Here is a 22,658-nt window from a genome sequence, read left to right on the forward strand (position 1 = left end):
GATTGGTGCTGTCAGGAGCAGACATATCTCACTGTCATGAAAAGGCTTAGATTATTAAAACATCTTAAATGTCATGTTCTGTAGATCTCTGAAGTGTTTGAAGACCACCTCTCTATCTAAAAATATATCTCTCTGTTTGACCTTGAAACATACCTAATACAACTATGAGTTAGTTTGTAATAGGTGACTAAATACAAATATGCATTTCTTAATCATCCTAAATAGTTTCTATCAATATGCAAAAATCTATACCAATTAAAAATATTTAAGACTAATAGTTGCCCTTTCAATTAAAAGTAGATTCAATAATCAATCTTTTTACCCTATCATTCCTATATCCCCACTGTTTTTCATAAAGAAATCCATGAATCTAACCTCCTTTTCTTAGTTTCCATCCTTCCCATGATTGGTAATAACTTGTAACCAACCTCCTTAAATGATGATAAACATCCATAATTCACCAAATGACCAAACACCACTCACTCACCTCTTGGAAATATAGGCATCATGTTCTCTAGCCTCTATACTGCATCTTATTGTCTGAGGGCAATGACATCTTTAGGGGACCCTGGAAAAAAATGATATGATTGTCAAGTCCTGGGAGAGGACTGTTACACTTTTTGTCCAATCTCTGTGTAAGAGTAAAGTGCAAAGCTTATCTGAAGTCCTGGCTGGAGTAGTCTGTGAAGATGAACCATCCTAGCTAGCTGCTTTGAAGCTGTTCTGGATGCCGATATTTGAGGAAACTGAAACAGGCATTCTGAGAGGCTGGGTCACCTGGGCTCTTTGTCTTCATTGGTGTCTGGTCCTTTTGTTCTGAAAACACACAAACTTTTAAAGGTAACATACATATCTGCATTAACACAAGTTTTGAATGTGTGGTGTGTGCAAATCAGCTAAAGATGATTCACTGTTCTATGTTTGAGCAGGTAAAGGCATCTGTCAACTTTATATGTCTGTTTGGATTATATAACCAAATCTAAGTATGCTCCATCCATGCTCTATGAAAGGATAGGGTGTAATAATAAGTCATTAGCTCTCTGTATTCTCCAAGATTTATCAAGTCTTATCCAGTCTCAGAGTTGTTCTCATGTTGAGGGATCAGCATATATGTCACCTGTCTTGTCGTTTTAGTTTGTTTCTTTCTTCATGTCTGTAGCTAAGATGTTTAGGAGGTCTCCCTCTATCAAATCTGATCTTTATTAATTTTGAAGGAATCCATAGCTTTTTATTTTCTGTGGAAACAAAGGCATAACTTCACCCCAGTGCAAAACATTTTCTGACTTCCATTCTAAAGTTAAGACATAATTAAAATACGTAGGATGGTTTAATTAAATAGGTTTTTCTTTTGACCATCCAATATCTCTCTGCAGCTGCTCTTTTGTTCATTAGCATTCAAAAATTCAAAGTCAACAAAGCATCATACAGGACCAAGATGCCCTGAGGATTTCTTATCCTTACATAGCTCATTCTTTTTATACTACTTTACTCTTTCTTTAAAGACTATTATTTTTTAACTATTGACTGTCTATACCCATTTTTTTTCTTTCTTCAGAATCTAAATACATTTTCAAGCATACTGTACTTATTGAAAGTTTTTTTTTGTCATCTTGATCTGGCTTTTTTGTGCATCTGCAGCATTTCCCTGTCCAAGTCAACAAAGTCTTACAAGGGTAGGTCATTTGCAGCATATCTCTGTTGAGCACATGGTGCTTGTGGCTGACTCAGCCTTTGTTCTGGTCAGTGAGAACTGAGCCTCATGCCCACCAATCTCCAACACTGTTTTATGTCTATTTTAATGAAAAATGATATGAGAAGAAAACACTATCAAACCAAGCAACAAATCCACAAATCAAGTCCTTTTTCCTTCTTTGCCAAATTGAAAAAAAATATTAATATAACATATAATTGCTAAATGTCTTCTTTTTTTGTAATCAACATGCCCAATAGCTCAATTGATAGCCTTGGGAAATCTGGAAAGCATATTGTACAATATTGTTTCTTTCTTTCTTTTTTAATTAAGAGAAATTTTAATTGGTTTTAAATACCAATCACAGATCTCCCTTTTCCCTCTTCTCACCCCTCCAACCTTCCCACCCCTCAGTCCACCCCCCAATTCCCTCCTACAAGAAGATAAGTCCTCCCATGGGGAGTCAGCAGAGCCTGTTGCATTGAGTTGAGGCAGGTCCAAGCCCTGCCCCCTGCCTTAAGGCTGTGCCAGGTGTCCCACCATAGGTAGTGGGCTCTGAAAAGTCAGCTTGTACACCATAGAGGTTTCCTGATCCTATTGCCAGGAGGTCACTTAAGCAGCTCAAGCTATACAATTGTCTCGCTTATGCTGACGATCTAGTACAGTCCTGTGGAGGCTCCACAGGTGTTGGTCTAAATTTCATGAGTTCCCAGTAGTTTGGTTTGGTTGTCTCTATAGGTTTCCCCATCATGATCTTGATGCCCCTTGCTCATAGAATCCTTTCTCTTTGACTGGACTGCTGGAGCTCAGTCAGGTATTTGGTTGTGGATCTCTGCATCTGCTTTTTCTTAATACATTCTTCAGTTAAGGGCCTCATCTTCATTGTTAAAGAGAAAAAGTTGATTGGAAAAAGTGATACTTGACTGTGAGCAGAACTTATAGAAAAGATCAGCACAAGCTTGTCATTCTGGAGAGAAAGACAGGGGTCAGGTCACTCATGGACAGAATTGAAGGCTGTATATTTAATAGTCCCCAAATGTTTACTTTTTATGGTATTCTTCAATATTAAAACACTAGTGGAGCAAACTATATTGTTAATATTTCCTATATTTAATTTTATTGTATATGTTCTTTCTGGAAAAACAAGCCATAGCTTAACATTGGCAAGAAAAAAAGTCCAACAGAATTTTCAGTTTCATTAGTGTTTATCAGGGAATTGCAAGAAACCCTCTAGGTCACTTTCCCTTCTACATAAGTTTATTTAAAGAAGGTTGTAATTTATACTGTTGTGGTAGAAGATTTATATTTTCCTAGTTACCACTCTAAGAAAATACAGGTTCAAAATCCACAACATGTTTTTTTTTCTCAACATACAAGCCAATGGTTTTGAAGTGAAGATTTAGTTTATAGTGTCCTGTGCTGTTCTTCTTAATCTGAGTCTGGTAGTTTCCAGAGGTGTCAAAGTGCTGATGTAACAATCCATTTTCCATCTAACTGCCAAACTCATTTTTTTTTTTTTATTTTGCAATAAAATTCAGTTCTACATATCAGCCACGGATTCCCTTGTTCTCCCCCCGTCCCGCCCCCCTCACGTTCCCCCCAGCCCACCTCCATTCCCACCTCCTCCAGGGCAAAGCCTCCCCCGCGGACTGAGATCAACCTGGTGGACTCAGTCCAGGCAGGTCCAGCCCCCTCCTCCCAGGCCGAGGCAAGCGACCCTGCATAGGCCCCAGGTTTCAAACAGCCGACTCATGCAATGAGCACAGGACCCGGTCCCACTGCTTGGATGCCTCCCAAACAGATCAAGCCAATCAACTGTCTCTCCCATTCAGAGGGCCAAACTCATTTTGAAACTAGACATAGAAAGATTTTGAATGACTTGTAGAATTTTTGAATTACCATATCTTCTTGTGCAGCAAAAAATAGTAATGATTTAGAGATCTCTATATATTATTCCTCATAATACACATTTTTCTTTTATAGAAAATGTTAGGCAGTTAATAACAAATTGCTTTTCATAAAAACAGCCATAATGTTCTCTGTTACATTACTCAGAAGTAGTGTATTCCAGATTGTTTTCTTAAGAGAACTAATACCATATAGGATCCATACTTTTAAACTGTGTTGCAAATGTGAAAGTTTTCTTGGTGGAATTTTATGGAAATGGACAATATGGAAGCAGAATTATGAAGAATATATATATATATATGTGTGTGTGTGTGTGTGTGTGTGTGTGTGTGTGTGTGTGTGATATGAAACTAAACTAATATAATTTAAAAGTAGAAATCAAATTTTCCCTTCCATATGCCTGTCTTGTAGAAACTTATAGGCCATTTTATATTTCTTTAGCATTATATGAAGAACTAAATAACTGAAGACAGGTTATAATTATAATTATAATTCTGCTTAGAAAGCCATAAACTCATTTATTTCTTTCATAATACAGCTCACTCAGAAAGAACTTCAGTTCTCAGTTGTATTTAATATTGTTTGAATGTATGAGAACATCATTACTTCTTCATCTACATCTATTATTTTTATGTCTGTCCACTTCTACTAAATATGTTCTGAACCTTTCCATTAATTATTAACACTACTACTGACATAAATAATCATCTATCTTAGGTTAGTAGTAAATTCTCAGCTTTCTTCCTTGCACCCACTTAACATCTTTACTTTGTGTTTGGAAAGACATTCTGAAGGAAATAATTTTCAAAACATATTTTAGAATTGAATGGAATTACTTAAGATAATTCAGAGTCAGTCGAATGTTCCATAGATAGTGAACAGAATAATTCACAGAGTCCCTGGAGTTCACTTCTGTGTGATAATATCTCTCTAAGTTCCTTATAACTCACATTAATGCTTTCTACTCACATATAACCATTCCCTTAGTTCCTGATACATCCTTACCTTCTTTCTTTTACATGGATACTCTTCTATAAAGTAACATCTGAAATAAAGTAAATACTATACATGTATGTGTCTTAATATAAATTTATAAGTTTATACAATTTAATATAAACTAAATACAAATTAATATAAATTTAATGATTATGTTAATATATATACTCTAAATTGTAAGTAAAGGAGTTGATGTTTATTTTTTGTTAACTTGGGCAGGTATTTTTTTTTAAAGCTACTTCCAAGATTCATCAAAGTGGTATGTATTTCTCTGTACCCTCAGAATACATTTGCAAATGCTAGTAATATGTAGCATTCTCAATCTAAACCATATTTTAAATACTTTAACTTTGTCCTCTTTTTCTATTCATAACCTCTAGTCAATGCTTAAAACCATATGCAAACCTATTATCTGGTAACCCAAATAAAAATACCATTTGACAAATGTTTAGTTAGAAAGGAGAGAAGTAAATGAATGGAAAATGCTGCAACAAGAAGCCATGGATTACCAAGTCAGTATTCTTGTTTCCAACATGGAATACCCCCCAAAATGTAGATTATCAGAGAGGTTCCAGAATCTCTCAAATCACATAGCCTATTTCCATTCTTTTATTTTGTCTACCAAAAGTGAATGATAAAGCCATATTGATGAAGACTACACATATGTACCTTGATTGTACCATAAAGAGAAAACAATCAGAAACATCTTCAAACTACCTGTCTGCTGGATAAACTTCATAGAAGTTGCCAGAAATTACTATGTTGGCTGCTGATGGATAAAAGATGTTAACAGTCTTACCCAAGAATTCACACTCTGAAATTCAGTAGCCACTTGTCAGGGAAGATATGCCATTTGTATGAGTAGCATATAGGAATAACTGACTGCTCTGCACTTTGATCCACAAGAGGGAACTTGAGCCTCATACGGTAATCTTGGTGAATGCCCATACTTTGGGAGATTATAGCATGAGAAGGGAATACATGTTTAACTAAATTGACATAGCATGAAACTACCTTATTAATATTTGTGGTTGTACCTATATGAAAGTGCTGTTTTAATTTTTAATGAGACATCTCTCTTTGCAGTGACTGACAAGGGACACAGATCCAAAATTGCTGAAAAATTGCTAAAAATAAGTGACAGTTGATTGTTTATCCCTAAACAAGATATTTGTACCACTTCTTCCATCGTTCAGGGAACATCCCGGAAGAGGTTTGAGAGTATTATAGAGCTGAAAAATACAAAGAAGTTCTATGAAATTTGATCTTATAGACATGAGACAGCCATGTCAATCTTGACCTCACAAAAGTTGAGCATATCTGCACTGAATATGCACAAACTTGGTCCTTCCAAATGCTCTGGATGTTGGAAGAATTCTTTGTCCCTATTACTTGATGTTGACTTTTAAAAAATTCTAGGAGAGGCAGAGCCATTGTCTTCAGTTGCATACCAAATAGTTATTCAACTAGATAACAATGGATGTTTCCATGTCTACTGAACTATTTACAACTGAAGTTTTCTGGGAAACAGAGGTCATTGTGTTAGATTACCAATCTCAAGTTGATAAGCTTCTTCCTGCTCTGCGTTGGTAAAATTTAAAAAAAAAAAATCACCAAACATAAAGACATGGAACTAAGAAAGAAATTCTCAGGGAGGAGGGAGGGCTGTCAAGGTCATGAAATAACATTATTAGAATTAAAAATATCACAGAAAGTATTATTAAATAAGAAAATGCATATCAGTTGATATCAGTCTTCTAGTTAGAATCCGACAGTATTTATCAATTCACCAAGAAAAAAAGCTAAATTATTAAAATAATAAATAATATTCTAAAATGTTTCTTAAAGTGTTTATGACTCTGTGAGTACCTACTTTTGTAATTATCCTCTTTGTACCAAACATACTTTGGTTTTCTTTACTTCGTGTGTACCAGGCACGGTTCTTACTTGTGCATGTCCATGATGTTTTTGTTTCAGATATACCCCTAGAACTCTAAACAGATGATAGCTTTTCCCTCTCTGACATTTACTTTAATTTAATAAAATCTAATACATGAACTTTGTATTTTGAAATTAAGATATCTCTAGAAAATCCAAGTTAGTCTTCAGATTGTAATTCCTCCGCATCCACTTTTGCTCCTGAGTACTAGAAGGACAGGCATATGCAATGATGCCTTTCTCTGGAGGCTTTTCTGTGTTTCTGTGTCTAATATTACTCACTGTTTTCATTCTTAAAAATTTTATTCTGACCTCAATATTTATTTTAATTAACATGAGTTACCACCACATGTTTGTTTATAATTTTGCTTATGTGTATAACTTCCACAATAGTAGAGAGTCTTTCAGTTTATCATTTTGCTATAATGTGAGCACTGAAAACTGAGAGTACTCAATAGACCGTAAAATTACTGAATAGCTACATATGGGCACACGTGCACATGCACACACACACACACACACACACACACACACACACGACAAACATATATAAATATTTGTCACTACAGAACTCATATAGTGGAAGTAATTAATAACAGTGGATAAACAATCTTAAGAATATTTTTTCCTATTTAGGTACTTTTATATTTGCAAATTTATACTTTAGTTAATACATTCAAAACAACATTTAAGATAGCCTAGTAGCTGTGACCTGAAGTGAGAATATACACAGGAGAGGAGGCCTGGCTTACACAGTGCTAATTTGGAGACATAAAAATTAGTTAGCATGGTATCTATGAGCTCAGAATTTACAATCTCAATGAAAAACAGATGTTGTGTCAATCAGCTGGTTTAATGCAACAACACTGGTACCTGGTGTTTGTCCCACAGCTACATGCATTCACTTTCTCTGCAGGACTGAAGGCACTGGGATATTGCCATGGCACCTGAACTGATTGTTTTTGTTAGTGAACATAGACATAGATAAACGGAAGCATTAACATGAAGGGCCATGTTAACATAATTTTGATGTTAAATTACATAATAGCATTGCTGTGTGCACATTAACCACTGAACCCTAGCCAGGTAGCATAATAATGAAGAAGAATAAGGAGTGCAGGGCACACAGTAATGAAGCTGGATGGAAGAGCAGAGAGTGACAAAATGTAAATAGTTTCAAAAGAGATTGTTTTGTTTTTAGGAATTTGTTTTGGTTTTGGTGGAATTTGAGTGAAGAGATAGACAACTATTCCATAGCAATGGAATAGACGTTGCCAGGTAGAATTAGAAATAGCTATTAATCAACACATTTTATGGGCTTTCTTAAGTTTATGAAGAGGGGAATGAAGACAGCTGGGAAAAGGTTTTCAAACGGCAGTGCATATCTCCTTTGACAGTTAATATCACATCACATGAAATAGAGATGATCCAGAATAAACAAGAATTATCAAGTTTTCCATTAAAGGAGAGAATGGGCCAGCCACATGTACCAGGGTATAGAACTAACATAGACTTAGTCTTTTATATAGGATTTACTTTTGGTTGTTGGTATTTACTATTTTTTATTTTAGAATAATTTTAGATTTTCAGAATGTATTGGGGACATATAACTTGTGCACACCATTTTGACATCCTAATATAGTACGGCTTCCAATTAATTAATACCACCATTGTATGAGGACTAAAATACAACAATAATTGAAGTTTCCTTAGTTTTTAGCTAATGTCTCTGTTTTCTCTGTTTTCTTGGTCCAACATCCCATATTACATCTATATCGTCTCTCCTTGTTTTCTCTGATCATTGTCAGTATCTCAGACTTATCTTACTTGGTACCACTCTGAAATACCCCCTGTTCTATACCCAGTCATGTCTGCCTCGGAACACCAACAGTCCTGAAGAGTTGATCTTTATTCATCAGATCTGTCATTTAAACACTTACACAATGCCCCACAAATAGAATGAAACATTATACAATTTGTTCATTTGGGCTTATTTCCTTTAACAATATGCATTGAAAATACACATTCCTAAAGTTGATTTATAGTTCATTTATGTTATATAACTAAATAATACTCCAGTGCACATCTTTGAAGAGTGTTGTATACATGTGTACATTCTCTGTGTGTGTGTTTATAAGATCTTCCATGTGTACACAAGTGGCGACCAGAGGTTGATATTGAGTGTCCTTCTCTATCAAACTCTCATTGAACTTGGAACAATACAACTGAATAGGTTAATTGATCACGGAGCTCTAGTGATCCTCCTTTCTGCATCTCTCGTCTTTTATATTACAGGTGCACAATACCTGCCCAGGCTTTAACATGGCTGTTGGGGACCTAACTCCTAACGTATAGCCATGGTTATATGTCATAATTCTACTCCCCTGACTACGCCGACTCTCCTATTATTCATTATCTTTTCTCCAGTTGCAACATTTTTTTATTCAACTCTTTCATTTCTTTTCCCTCGTGACTATTTTCTTTATTGAAAACAGTCTGAAATAGATAAAACTTCATTTCCCCAAATGAGTTGATTTTAGAAATACCCTTGGTGCACATATTGAGGAGAGAAGTGTTCTAGTTTCACTGTGTTAAGGTCAGGTCTTGGGTTTCTCAGATCCTCACTCTAAGAACATGATTAGGTTCCTGCAAACAGTCTGAACACTGCTTTTGCTTTCCCAATTATATTTGAGACTTCTTATTCTTTTGCTATGGGCACTCAGCCTCTAGCAACTGATCATTAATATTTAAACATTGCTTCCAGTGTCTTCTGTCGCTGGTAAGAAATTCTTGGGAGCTGCAGATCTCTAGATTCCTGCCTCTCTAAATTGCAGAGGCATTTTAGCCTGCAGCCTCACTTCTCTTGACATGTCCAAGAAATAATATTGATTTTCAGTTTGTATAGCATTTTCTTTATACAGTAGAGAAGTTAAGTAGTCCTAAACCCAAAAATACTCCTGAAGTCATTTTGAGGAAAATATGTGTGTAGATTTGTATTGATAAGCCAAGTGTCACAACAAAGAGTGACTGCTCAATGCTTTAGCCTTCATTACTCATGGTTGCCACCTACTACAGTGATGTGATCAACGACAGCCCCAGTGGCAGCTGCAATACTCACAATGAGCCTGGTCAGCTAACTATGGCAATGCCACTGTGGGCTTAGAAATCAGAAGGAAAGTGTGCCTCAGATCAAGACATTAAAGAGTAGTATAAAAAGAAACCTCAATGATAGGCAGTACAGTGTACATAATAAAAAAAATAAGTTAATATGAAATAATATCATTTCAGCTTGTGTGTGCATGTGTGTTGCATGCTTAAGTATGTATGTGTACACAGATGCTAGAACAGGACATTGGGTGTTTTTCTGTATGGCTCCCCACTTTATTCCCTTTTGGGTCTCTTGGAAAACTAGGATTGCCGTTATAACTAGCTGACTGCATTGGAAATAGTTTTCAGGATTAACCTGTCTTTGCTCTCACCGCTAAGGTTACAAGGCATGTACACATATGCTGAATCCTTTAAGTTGGTGTTAGGGATTCACTTTCAAGCAAATGCTCATGCTCTAAACTATCCCCAACCCACACAATACTAATTTTTGAAGAGCTAAAACATGTTCAATCTAGGTCTCTCTTCTGAAATTCTTAATTTAAGATTATATGTTACTAAGATTATATATATGCATACATATATAAAATTCTGTTATATGTAGATGAGTTGTAACATTTTTTTCATTTCACAGAATAATTTATAATATTAAAATCTAATTCACTTATTGGTAGTATTAACATCATGGCCCATGTTTGAATAGAAACCACTGAAAGTCTCTATATTTTTTACATTTGTAGGTTTCCCAGTTGAGTGTGAAAAGTGTTAAATCAGAGCTATAGATAGATATTACCATACTAAAAACCTCACATATTAACCTCTGTTGGTATTCAACATTTTCTTTGTGGAGGTCTCACTCCTAGGTCTGTCAATTCCATGACCATTCTTTTCAAAAGGTGAGAGCACCTCTAAGTGTAATCCACTATACTCCACTCAGCCAACTCTTTTCCCAGATTTCCTTAGTCACTAATACAAGCTAAAGAGAGCATTATTGTAGCAAAGTATTTTTAATTTAATCTTTGAGAAGAATGTAAATTTGCTAATCATTTTGAAAATTAATTCAAACAAAACTCAAACAAAAGAAATAATTTCAATAAGTAAAAAATAAAATATGGTCATAGTTAATAAGAAAGAATGTAATATGAATAGATGAACTCTGATGTATGGTGAAGGAAAGTAAACAAACAACACTTAAGACTGACTGGATATGATAATATCCAAAGCCTTGGACCTCTTTTAATACTTTCTTCCATTCTGGGTATGGCTTGTCCCTGGGAAAGTAATTTCACCCAAATATGTAGTTTTGCAGATAAAGCATAACTAGATGGGGACCATGTCATGCTTTAGCCCTTCACTAATCCATTCTTAGATATTGCTATTGCATCGTTTCCTAATCATTATCAGTTTTCTCAAAACCAACTTTACAATAATCTTCAGGTAAAAACATTACCCTTCTATAGAGACCATTCAAACTGTCTTTTCCATAAAAAACTCCTCAATGCTCTATATTCATATACGATTTTTATTGATTTTCTTAACTGTCTGATGAATTAAATATTCTATTTTGCAATAACATTATCTAAGCCAGCAGTTCTCAACCTGCATGTTGAAAGCCCTTTGGTCTCGGATGACCCTTTCACAGGGTGCGGGGTGTTTACCCACCAACCCCACAGTTGCCCGGAATTTTTTTGAGTATGAGCAGCAGGAAATATTAAATAGAAGGATTTAGATTGTGGAGATAAACAGATAGAAAATAAAGGATAGCCTCAAGAAGGCCGGGAACCTATTCCAAAGGGGACTGACTGGCTCTGCCCCAGAGTATTTATAGAGATGCCAAGCAGTGGAGCAAAAGACCTCCCCCCAGCACAGCCAAGTGCAGACCATCTCAGACATCTGCACTCAGGCCCATGGTCCTAATCATGCCCTCTATGAAAATGGGCTCCCACAACAGGGATCACCTAACACCATTAGAAAACACAGATATTTACATTACAATGTGTAATAACATAAAATTACAATTATGAAGTAGCAATGAAAATATTTTATGTTTGCGGGTCACCACAACAAGATGAATTGTACTAAAGGGCCACAGCATTAGGAATGTTGAGAACCATTGAATTCTAAGCTGTATGCTCTCTGCCACACAGACAGGAATCCTTCAATCAGAAAAAGACTTTACCTGCAAGAAAGACAATGAGAGAAAGAGAGTGTAAGGAAAACTTTACATTGTCCTACAAGAATAAAATGAGGATTCTTTCCAACTTGCACTTCTAACATGAAATCCATGAGAACAATTAGGCAGAGACAAGGGACCCCATGAGTAATTGGCTAAAGAGTATTTATAATGAGTGTGCTATGGTTAATTCAGAGATACTTCCTAAGAAGTATAAAGTGAAAGATCAATTGAAGATCACAGGCATCTATCCAAAGCCTTTGGACACACACACACACACACACACACACACACACACACACACACACACTCACAAATATGTTCACAGATGTTAATACAAACAGCACTGATATCATTCCATTGTTATACAAAATTTCATAGTAACAAGGGAAGTTTTGATTTACTAGAGTATTCTATTCATCTAATCAACAGCCACAAATATCCTATGTAACCATGGACATAAGCTGAACAGACAGTGAAAGTTGGATTCTGAGACCATTCCTCTCAGTCCTTATTTTAAGTACAGAATTTGCTTATGAGCCTTGATACATAGAAGATATTTTTTCAATGGATATTGATTATTGTAAATACACAGCAAGTTTCAATCTAATCTCACTTCCCTAAACCCATTTTCTTTCTTTTTTCTTTTCTTTTCTTTCTTTTTTTTTTTGTTTGTTTGTTGTTTGTTTTTTCCCGAGACAGGGTTTCTCTGTGTAGCTTTGCGCCTTTCCTGGAACTCACAGAGATCTGCCTGCCTCTGCCTCCTGTGTGCTGGATTTAAAGGCATGCGACCATCACTGCCTGGCCCCTAAACCTATTTTCAGTCAAAGCTAATGGTCCTACAACTCATTTGTAATGGTTATATTGGCATGAATCAGCAGATATTTTCAAATACTCAATAGTGAGGTTTTTCACACTCCTGAGTGTCTCAACTGCAGATAAGAACTTTACAGCTAAATGAGAGAACTAATTAGAACCACTTATGGCTTGAATGACCAGTGTTGGCATTAAAATGTCTGGCAGAATCTACCTTGTCATTGCAGAGAGAGAGAAGAGAATTTCAGTCTTACAAATATCTGTGTTGGAACACTAAACATTTTATAGACTTGCCAATAATAAGCACTTAGTGTAATAATTGAAAAAGCATTGCCAAGTGAAACTGAAAGTAGACCTTCACTAGAAATAATCTGACCAAAGCCATGTCACAACTGACAATCAACTGCTGATCGATAATAAAGAAGACCAATATTCTGCAACAAATTTAGAGTAAAAATATCCAATACCTGAGTGTAATCCAATATGTCTTCATGAATTCTCATCTGAGGTATATTGTTTCAGTGTATTGTGCTGTGGGATGGTCTGTATGTCAAATGTGTTGTTGATTGGTCAATAAATAAATCACTGATTGGTTAATGGCCAGGCAGGAAGTATAGGCGGGACTAACAGAGAGGAGAATTGAGAGAACAGGAAGCTGGGTGAGGGAGACACTGCCAGCCGCCACCATGACAAGCTGCATGTGAAGATCCCGGTAAGCCACAAGCCATGCGGCAAGGTATAGATTTATAGAAATGGATTAATTTAAGATATAAGAACAGTTAGCAAGAAGCCTGCCACAGCCATACAGTTTGTAAGCAATATAAGTCTCTGTGTTTATTTGGTTGGGTCTGAGTGGCTGTGGGACTGGCGGGTGTCAGAGATTTGTCCTGACTGTGGGCCAGGCAGGAAAACTCTAGTTACAGTATTGGTGAGAGTTACTGGCAGACTATTTCACCTGATTTTGTCCAATTAAGAAAAACCACAAAAATGGGTTTTGGTCCAACATCTTTGTTCTTATACACTTTATTTACCAAGACACTAGAAAAATGGAAATGGTTTACACACACAGAATTGGCATAGGATTTCTCTATCTTTACTGTTATTTAACATTTTTCTAATGATAAACAAAAAGATACAGTTTTGAAACATAATACCTTTCACCAGACATTTGGAAGAGACATTGGAATTTTCACAAAAAGACAATCTTGTAAAATTATATTCTGTCTATTCATTTGTCTCTACTGACTAGTTATTGTCTTAAGACACTATGGTACTGAATTCTACGTATTCTAATGTTCTAAATACTAGTTAGAAGTAAGTAAATTAAACATATATATGTATTAGCTAGGACACCATGTTTCCTGGCTGTCCTGTGTGGTGCTGGGGATTAAACCCAGTATATTCCTGACTGAGCAACAATATATTTTTGAAATATTTATGAAAGAGAAAACAGTATACATGAAGAATGTGAAAACTCCCTATAACCCATACAGAAAACAATGTGAGAAACAGAATGTGGTAGCACACTAATGGAATTACAGGTACTCTTGAGGGTTAGACAGGACAAACATGAACTTCAGGTTGGCCATTGCAATTTACCAAGACCCACTTTTATTAAAATAAAAATTTTTAAAAGAGTCAACACTATAATTCAGTAGTTGAATGCTTCACAACTATATATGAGGCCCTTTGTTCAATTTCTAGTACAAGCTCACCATTATCTAAAAAGCAAGAAAACTGGATGAATGATTTTCACTGCTTATCCAGCTTTTAATTTAACAAAGCCAATATTCACTGTAATTGTCTATATTTATAACACACCATTTCTCTGAAATACACATTTATAATATATAGCTATAATTTATAAAGGAGTAATCAGTAATTTTGATAGGTTGAACATAGTGAAATCAATTAGCATCTAAATGAAAACAAATTTATTTCTGATATGCATTTCTAAACAGTTTTAAAAACTACATGATGAAATCTCACTTATAGAATTGTTTGTCCTAACTCAAATTCAATTTCAGTATGACCCTGAGAGATGATTAGTAAATTTGACTTTTTAATTAGCATTTTGCATAATTCATTGAAATTATAATGTGTTCATACATTTGATTGTCAAGGTGCAGATGTGCTAACATGAAGCTGAAATTTTCTCATCTAAATAACTCTTTTAGTAAAATCCTAATTTCTTACAATTCTATTGTTTATGACCTGCTGTTGTTCATTTAAAAAAGGAGTTTAGAAGTGGATTTTGAAGCCAGCCTATATTGTTAGATTGTTTAGAGTAGTGGGTATCAGAGGACACTAACCATTTTAAACGTTGTGTACTGTGTTTTAGCTAAAACTTGTGGTGGTATTGTGTTCCCCAAAATATTGTGTACCTTAATAAACTTATCTGGGGTCAGAGAACAGAAAAGCCACAAGATACTTAGGCTAGAAAATGTTAGCACACACCTTTAATCCTAGCATTCCAGAGACAGAAATCCCTCTGGATCTCTGTGAGTTTAAGGCTGCATTGGAAACAGCCAGGCATGGTGACTCACGCCTTTAATCCCAGAAAGCAGCCTTTAATCCCAGGGAGTGGTGGTAGAAAGCAGAAAGGTTTATAAGGCGTGAGGACCAGAAACTAGAAGCATTTGGCTGGTTAAGCATTTGGCTGGTTAAGCATTTGGTCTGGTTAAGCTTCAGGCTTCCAGCAGCAGTTCAGCTGAGAGCCATTGGGATGAGGACACAGAAGCATCCAGTCTGAGGAAACAAGACCAGCAGAGGAATTGGCAAAGTGAGATAGCTGTGGCTTGTTCTGTCTCTCTGATCTACCAGCATTGACCCCAATAACTGGCCTCGGGTTTGATTTTATTAATAAGAACTTTTAAGACTCATGCTACAAAAACTACTTAACTATAATTAACTTTTAAATGCAGAATTTGAGGTCTTGTCAAAAATCACCACAAATTTACCATCAAATACAGAAAAAAGTACAAACTAAAAGTTAAAGAGACAGTTTATGTATTGTAGATGTAACCAACCATCTTATTAAATAAGAAACACAGAACCAATGCCAAGAAGAAAGCCAAGAGATCAGAGCTAAGAGCCTTACCCGTCTGCTGCAGCTAGCCTCTTCAGCCAGGAGAGACCTACTTCCGGTGTGTTTGTCTTTATATAGACTTTCTGTTCTGCCTTCTCATTGGTTGTAAACCCAACCACATGACTGCCTCGTCACTGCCTGTTTGTACAGACCTCCAGATCTTCTATGGTTGGTATTGAGATTAAAGGCGTATGTATCCAATGCTGGCTGTGTCCTTGACCACTACCTAGCTCTGCCTACCAAGTGCTGGAATTAAAGGCATGCACCATGAACACCCAGCTCTGCTATGGCTTGCTATTAGCTCTGACCCCCAGGCAACTTTATTTATTAACATACAAATAAAATCACATTTCAGTACAATTAAAATATCACCATAATGTTTGCTTTGCTTTTTGGCACGAAACCAAATTATCTGATATTTGGTTTCTTGTGCTGATCGTGCATAAATATAATAAGAAATAATGTATTGGCAGTTATGTTAGATAACTTGTTTCCTTGAGGGCTCGAGACTCCAGTCAAGAAGTCAGCTTTTCTACAACTCTGTAGAAAATAGAGGGAAAAGGAATAAAATATGGAGAAATGTATAGGTAAATTTAGCAATGAATATTAAATTAAAATAGGAAAACAAGAGCCAATTTTTATATTGTACAGTAGGACTCTGTCAATAATAAAGATGGATATGCTATACATTTCCAAAACCTACAAAGAAGATACTGAATATTTTCACTGGAAAGAAATGATTTATAGATATATGTAGCCTGATATAAACTTTACAGTATATACTATAAGTAAACACTTAACGACACTCAATAACACATGCAATTTTTGGTTTTATGCATTAGCTACATAAGTGATAGAAAATACAGAATATGGCTGCTTAAAAGAAATGTCAAGATGAATGCTGCCTTGATTTTAAAAGTCCTTATGTCTTTACACTCTGCAGCAAATGAACTGTTACAATGAATTAAAATTTCCAAATGAGGTGAGATCATTTGCAAACCAGGGTTCTTGGCCACTACTATTTACAAATGAGGTAAACTGCCAGGAGTCATGTACCCACCCACATGGATAGCTGCCACCTCCTGTGCCAGCAAAGATTGCTGTGCTATTGAAACTTAGAGCACTGGCCAGTCAAATTGCCATTATTGCAAACATGTGTGGCAAAGCTAAATGCGATTTCTATGGATTGCTGTGGTGTGATGAATATTACCATTGGAAACAAATGTTTCCTTAGGATATGTTTACACACACACACACACACACACACACACACTCCCCAAATTTCCAAACTACAGATTTCTTATTAATTAACTTAGGGTTATATAAAAGTCCCCTGTATTGCTCCTGGCATGGCCTCCATGTGTCCCTAGTATGTAATCTCTCACAGCAACTTTATAGCATCTGGCACTGAGTAAGTCATGAAGCAAAATGAAACATTCTCTTCATGGAGATGCTGATGAGCTGAGGCTGGCAAGCACTGAGTTCCAACATTGTACTTCCAGAAACTGTTAAACTAGTTTTCATGATTCTTTCATGCTAACACAGGGCTTTTTAACCTTAATTTACTTACAAATGGTAGAGTAAAAAATTGGGTTGGTCTTCAGCTGTATTTGATAACTACCAAATAGTGAATTATATATATCTATATAGATATCTATATAGATATCTATATCTATATATATATATATATATATATATATAATTATGAAGCTAAAGGCTCTAAAATTCCCAGAAATTTTCAAACATATGGAAATCATTAGGTTCACAATGGTACTGTGAAATTTTATGTGCAGAAGCAGGACTAGTGTCTTCCAAATGAGCAGTCAGTGGATGAAAATGACTTGCACTAAACTGAAAACTTATACCCTAACCACATGGTAGGTGAATGTTTCACTACATTATTGAGAGCATGTTTATTCACATTCACTTTCTTTCGTTCAATAAGTAACAAAAATTTAATACCATGAAAATTGCTGTAATAGTTCAACTTAATTATCAACTAGGTTAAAGGAAATCTAGATCACTGCTAAAAACCTTGTTACATGGAGTTTGTGAGATCTCAAAGAATCGAAACTGATCTGAGAGTTGGAATGCTATGTAGTGCAGACCTGTTAAAAAATATGGCTGAGAACTCTCTAATCTTTTACAGGCCTAGAGGAAACAAAATGTAACGTATGAATTCCTGTTCTCTGCCTTTTTAAAACAAGATGCATCTTCTCTAGAGAATCCTGATCAGTATAGTCATCAATTCATTTTAAAAGATATTATTTTATGCAAATTAGCATTTCTCCTGCATGTATGTCTGTACATCATATATGTGCCTGGTTATTAGCCAGTCATGGATCTTGGAAGGCTCCAAGAGCTCTCTCCTTCTTCTTGAACTATTAGCTACTCATGGTTTCTGAAGCACCTCTTCAGTTGGTGAGCCCAGCAACTTCCACTGGATTGCTCCATATGTATGATCACACAGATGGACAGCTTCAAATTGAGCAACCAATGATTCAAAAAGAAAAATTGCCAATAGCTGAGGTATTGCCAGGTTATTTTCCAAGATCCCATTTCCTTTTCAGCCTTGATCTTGCTTGTCATTCCAGCCATGGTTTAGGATTCAACCCACTCCTAAACTAAAGGAACACTGGGACAGGGACTTTGAGATGAAGAAGTACTTGTAAAAAAATTATCTATGTATATTCTGGTATTAAGTCATCTTATTCCCTATAGCAAACAATGCACAATTGAGCAGTCAAAAAATAATCTCAATCTGGGCTTATCTCACAGAATTGATTATATTAAAACAGGAAGGCCAAGTGTTAATACTTATATTAAATGATTACTCTCTGTGAACTCTTCCTGGAAAGGCACACCTGGGGGAAATGCTATTTTCCATTTAAAGGCAAATGCTCCATAGGGACTCAGCTGAGCTTATCCACCTGTTAGCTCTAACTGCAATGAAGAGAACGAATACTCCATCCTGAGATAGGGGCCAAATCCTGATGTGATAGAAAATACAGAATATGGTTATAGTAAGAGAAAGAGGGATGGAGGGAACCAGAGACTAAAGCCATACACATCAACTGAACAAAGTCCATATGAACCCAAAGACTGAAGAAGCGAGAATAGGGCTGACATAAGTCTGTACCTACCAGGTCCATTGCATATATACTATAACTTCATTTTAGTATTTGTATGGGACTCCTGATGGTGTGATTTAGTGGGTCTCTGATCCCTATACCTCTTCTTGGTGCTTTCTTTTTTCTTCTGTTGGTTTGTCTTGTCCAACTTTGATTTGATGGTTTTTATTTAATCTTATTATACTTTATTTTGTTATGTTTTGCTTATATCTCTTAGGATCTTATTCTTTCCTAATAAGAGGCAGAAAGGGATTGGATCTGGATGGGAGGGGTTGTACAGAGGAACTGGGAGCAGTAGAGGGAGGCAACTGACTTCAGGATATATTACATGAGAAAGGAATCTACTTTTAATAAAAGAGGACAAAAAGAAGAAAAAGAAAGGAACATGCATCCTTTTTTATTAAAAAAGATTAAAACAAATAGACAGTATAAAATAAATGAACAAACAGAAAAATAAAGCACAGGTGACATGCATATGCATACAAACAAACATATTGTCAAACACAGAAATCCCATTAAAAATAAAAACCAAAGAGGAACAATATTATATAAACTAACAAACTATATGATAAGAAAAAAAAAATCCAGACAAAGCAATATAAGACAAACTCCTCCCAAAATATCATTGAGTTCATGTTGTGGTGGCAATTTCCATTACTAACACTGGAAGCCTATCAGGCCCAGACCTGTGCAGGCCTGGAGCATGCTGCCAGACTCTATGAGTTCATACATGTTTATGAAGCCTTCTTTCTTTGGTGTTCTCCATGCCCTGTGGGTGTTACACTCTTTCTTCCTCCTTTTTCACAGGATCCCTGAGCCCTGAGGAAAAGGATTTGATGGAAATATTCTTTTTTAGGCCTGAGTGCTTCAAGGTCTCTCTCTCTTGGCATATTTTCCATCTCTGGGTCTCTGTATTTATTCCCCTCTACTGCAGAAAATAGCTTCTCTGATGAAGGTTGAACAATGCACTCATCTATGACTATAGGAGAATGTCATTACCAGCAATTTTATTGCTATATTCTTTAGCAGAAGAGTAGTATTTGGTTTTCTCCTAGGTTTCTAGCTTATCTAGTCTCAGGTTCTTAGATATCCAAGCAGTGTCAGAGATGGGTTCCATCTCATTGAGTGACCTTAAATTCAATCATATATTGGTTGGTTACTACCACAAGATTTGCACCACTATTCTATTAGCATGACTTGGAGACACATCACCATTGTAGATCAAAGTAGTTATAGTTGGTTTGGTGTTTGCCTTTCTCTTTTGCTAGTGTACAGAGTACATTCAAGACCATGAACACCAGTCAGTAGAAGTGAAGGCTCTAGGTAGGTGTCAGCTCCAGTTTTTCATGTTTAAGGAGTTAAATAAGTATAATCTTCAGCAATAGGATCTTACCATCAGTTTTTGGAGAGCAATCAGTAGCCTTGCCAATAGCCTGGGTTGTTTGTGGGTTCCCTTTGGGACCCTTTGGCCAACAACTTTATTAAATGTAATCCAGTTCCAGAATTAAGGTCCTCATTTGGTGAGATATCTAGTTTGGGCTCAATATTTTCTGTTATTTGGCAATTTCATTTACAGGACCTTCACATATGTATATATTTCAGAAGCTCCTACGATATTGAGTTTGAATACAAACCTTCAAATGGCCCTAACTCTTAGCTATCCCTGCTCATATTCCTTCTCTCATCCATTCCCGTTCGATCTTTCTCTTTCAGTACCCTCTCATCCTTCTATAACAATATATTTTATTTCCCCCTTTTAGGGTAATACATTTCACTCAAATCTTTCACTCTAACCTAATCTCTGTAGATAAGATCATTATTTCAAATAATAGATATTTTGACAATGAATCTTAACATTAACTACATTCCCAATGTAGAACATTGAATTGTGACAAATTCATAAGTTCTTTAGGTAACATGTTCTCTGTTCCTACATTGTTTTCTATGGTTATGAGCTAATAATACATGTTCTTTGCATGCCAGAGGAAGTACATTTATAGATTTGTGACAAAAAGACAAGTGTAAGATGGCAGGCATTAAGAAATTATTTTCCTTTCATACTTCCCCTGGAGATATCTGGAGAGGTCCTTACAATAATCTCACTGTCAATCTTTTCATCTTGGACAACAATGAAATTCTCTAAACCAGTGATCTCCAGAGAAGTAAGGAGTCTTTGACAACGATAAATTCTGTGCTATCACTATACCGAGCATTCAGAGAAAAGTAGGCATGACGTATGTTGAATGTCTTTTTAAAAGGATGAGTTAATAGACAGACAGACAAGAAGCAATGCATGGTAAGGACTGCTTTAAAACAGAAGCCATAGGGGATAAATGGGAATGCACTGCACTGGTATGTCCAGTAAGGAATGGCAAACAAGATCATTTGCAAAGGTTTTACCTGAATGTGTACATTTTCAATCACAAATTCTGCATGGAGAATGTGAGATCCCTTTCAAGTTATTTAGAGATCAATTTCATTCATTTCCTTTGTTGAACTATTTGCCACAAATGAAGATGTATCTTCATGCATCTCATAAGCGATTTGAAACTAAAGCACATTAAGGAGACAGTTTATATATATATATATATATGTGTGTGTGTGTGTGTGTGTGTGTGTGTGTGTGTGTGTGTGTATAAACAAATATTTTGTACATATATTTGTGCATAATAATACACAATTATGTATGGTGTCCAATTTATATACTTATAGATTTATTCATTGATTTTCTCTTGGCTTATACTTATAAATATTGCTAAGGTAAAATATACTTAAGGAAAATTATTTAAAATTATTTTAACATTGAAAATCATTCTTACTATTACATTTATATTGCATTGATTATAAGATAAAAGCATAATGAATGTAGAGTAAGTTATATCTTCCACCAGCATATAGAAACAAACAAAAAAAACTTTGTAAGTAATTTTCACAGTGTGATTTTGGAAATGCTGATTTAAGTAGGCAAGAAAATAAGATCATGTAATAATTTTTAAGGAGCCATTGTTACATTCGTATTTTTGTTGTTGTTTGTTTTCTTTCTTTTTCTTGATATTGGAAACATTGTACAGCCTACAAAAGGATATTGTCTTTCAAGGTAAAGAAAGAGCAAGTCAGAATGCAAGGTGCTTAGCATCCTTGAAAAGAAGGCATCTAGTTTCTTATGCAAGCAAATAGGCTCAGCTCCTAGACAGTAACTGAACATGAAGAATGCTAAGATCTTGCATGTAATATTTTTTCAGTCTCATTACAGGGAGTTTTAGTTTTTGCTGTTCCCAGAAGTAGCTACTATCTATTTCCTTTAATTTCAAATACATTCCAGAAAATTATAAGGTTCTTTGTTAGTTTTTTTTTTTTATTTAAAATCTAGCTAATGGTTTTTAGTTGCCAATCATTATCTTGTGGCTTACATAGTTTGAGAGAAGTAGAGTAAATGTAAAAGGATACACAGTGTTTATTTTCTTGCATTTGGCATATTCTCTAAATCTCCCACAAAGAAGGATTGTATTAATCTTCCATTAATTCATACGAACAAGTAGCATTCTGACTCATCATTTTTATTTGATATCTGTCACAGATGACTTTCCTACTTTATTAAGTGTACCAATGGGTACCATGTTGTCTAGACTACTCCAAGTCTTGTTTATATGGTATAAAAAAGCAACATAGATTCTATTCCCTTGCAAAGGGAGGATTCATATTGTTTACATTAAATAAATGTGATTAAACATAACCTGTTGAAATATTTCTTACTAAAATATATATACATAGAAAAATGACTAGTTATAAAATTGTTTATAAATGCATTTTTAT

The sequence above is a fragment of the Peromyscus eremicus genome, chromosome 10 (genome assembly GCF_949786415.1).
Source record: "Peromyscus eremicus chromosome 10, PerEre_H2_v1, whole genome shotgun sequence".
In the NCBI taxonomy this organism is placed as follows: Eukaryota; Metazoa; Chordata; class Mammalia; order Rodentia; family Cricetidae; genus Peromyscus; species Peromyscus eremicus.